This window comes from Callorhinus ursinus, unplaced genomic scaffold (genome assembly GCF_003265705.2).
Source record: "Callorhinus ursinus isolate GAN/ISIS: 27379988/994484 unplaced genomic scaffold, GSC_fseal_2.0 scaffold3, whole genome shotgun sequence".
NCBI lineage: Eukaryota > Metazoa > Chordata > Mammalia > Carnivora > Otariidae > Callorhinus > Callorhinus ursinus.
In genome coordinates this window covers 3,531,943-3,534,686 of record NW_027397065.1, presented here as the reverse complement: position 1 = coordinate 3,534,686, position 2,744 = coordinate 3,531,943, and positions in this window count along the sequence as shown.

The following is a 2,744-nucleotide window of genomic DNA, read 5'->3' as shown; positions in this document are numbered from 1 at the left end:
TTCTTCTTTTTTCCTATTAGAATTTCTGGTTATGTCTGTTTGAGGGCATCAAAATTCAGTCCTACTACTGGACACATTGGTATGAATTGCAAAGTTGGAGAAAAAGTTTATTTTAGTACTTTCATTTTTTTTCTCATAATAAAACTAACAAATTTACCCTTCATTCTGAGTGTCCTATTTTTATGTTGAAAATGAAATCTGATATTTTTACTGTCAAATAAATGCACTTCCATATTTTTGCCCATTTTCAGGATATTAAGAAGCAGATGGACCTCAAGCCTACAACCACAACAGGATAATTAGTGATTCTAAGCTATTTCATTTGATTACCGTACAGCTCATTATATTAAATTTTTATGTGTTAGTAGCTGTATCACTATTGTAATAAAATTAGGCATTTTACAGATCATCCTGAAATATCAATACAGATACATGTACATATAAGTTAAAATACTTTGCTTCTTTGATATATATCAGTATAACACTTCAAGTTTGACTGTAGGACCTAAGATACTTATCATTCTACATGCATCTAGTCCACATTTTAGAAACAATCTATACTAACAAGTATTTGTAGGGAAGTCAATAATTAGCATCTGAAATATTTATATATTTATTTATGTAGTGATTTCATTTACTAATGTTTATTTTTTATTGTAGTTAAATTTTAACAAATTATCAATGGAACAGTATTTCCATTTATGCCTAAATATAGGCAAGTAACAAAACAGCAAATTCATGTCTTTTGTAAACATTTTTCATTGAAGACATTTGTTGTACATTTGTACAAAATGAAATATTCTCAAAAGAAAACAAAAATTAACAGAATGGGTTGTATGTTAATAGTCTTAAGCCAGAACAGTATCTTTTATACCTTAGCTTGTTGTAAACTTTTAGTAAACATCCAGAATTGAATTAACACTTGGGAAAAAAAGCTATCATTAAAGGAGGTCACCAGATATCTACTGAGTAAGAAATGCCTGAATTCTCCAACATTAGTGATTGTGTGGTATCAATTTGATCACCCAAAATCATTTGAGAACTCTCCATGAGGCATTCTTATGCTTGATTCTGAAGATTTAAAAATAAATGAGATGTTCACTGCCCTTAAGACTTCTTTCCTAGACATGGAAAGAAGGAATAAGGGGAAAAAGGAAGAACTTCATCATTTCTAATATGGTATGAGTTAGTAGATTTTTCTTTTTTGTAAAGGACAAAATTCACATTATTGTCAAACTAATAATAGTTAGCCAACCATTTTATTTCACATATAAGAAAATTGATGCTCAGAGACTAATTTTTTCAAGTTTGTATAGCTTTCTATTTGTAGGTCCAGAATGAAAATCTCTGTCTTCTATAGATCTAAGAATCTCAAGCAAATGTATAATTATAGATTCTAGGAAAAGATATCTAGATATGGAAAAACTTGTCCCTTTTTCAGCTGCTTTGACTTTTGAGTCTGCAGTTAGTGTCTAAATGTGCTCTACTTCAACCCTCCATCCTTTTGCTTGATGTTGGTTAAATATCCTATGACTAGATTCAACTCGTTGTAAACAACTCTGATTTCTTCCTTCTTTATATTTTTTAATAGATTTATTTATTTATTTTAGAGAGAGGGACAGAGAGAGAGTGTGAGTGGGGGGAATGACAGAGGGAGAGAATCTCTAGCATAGTCCCTGCCGAGCGTGGAGCCTGACATGGAGCTCAATTCCAGGACCTTGAGATCATAACCTGAGCCAAAACCAAGAGTCGGACGCCCAACTGACTGAGCCACCCAGGCACCCCTTTATCTTTTATTAGAGGTTTTTTTTTTTTTCAGTGCATATAAAGCAGTGCTTCTCAAACTTTATTGAGCATATGAATTACCTGGGGTTTGAGTAAAATAAAGATTCAAATTTAGTAGGTCTGGGAAGTGACCTGAAATTTTGTGATTTTGATAAATTCTTCAGTGATATTGATGCTTCTCATCTGAGCATCATTCTTTACTGAGTAGTAAGACTTTGAAAGAACAAAATGATAGAGTTATTTCTTTACTTTAAAGTGGTCCTTCCTCTCCTTTGAGATTTGGAATAGTCCACCTTGAGGGAGGCTGCCTCAAAGCAGTTAGGTAGATAATGAAGGCCTATGCATAGCTGTAATAAAGAGCCTTACCTGTATATAGCACAAACTGAGAACACAATCAGTCATTGGACTTCCATGATTCCCTTTTTTCAGTGACTGTTAGGTTTTTGGCACACATCTAAAATTACACAGCCAAAAAAAAGAACATTTTCCAAACATCATTTCTGGTGTTCTGGATTGATTTTACATGAATAAACCCTAGGATTATGGCTTTGACTAATTATGCAGCAGCAGCTAGAATTTATTCAGTCAGTAAGCATTCATTAAGCTCAACTACATGGGATGCATTGGCCTTATTGCTGCATAAGCAAAAAGAAACAAACAGTGGTGTCACTATCTCCAGCACGCCACAATACAAAATACTCTGCTAATTCGACAATGACCTAGGAATTTTATATTTATCTCCATATTTGGTAGCAAAATAATGTCACTTACGTATTTTCTTTATTATTGTAATGGTAATATATGACTGAGGTAATGATGGTGGTATGAATATAAATCTTGCAACATGTCCTCCCCACTCCTCCAAAAAAAAAAAAGAAAGAAAAATAAAACTATAAATATCCATGCTCTTAGGATAAATATAAGAGAACATCTTCAATTCAACTTTCCTGTAAGTGAAA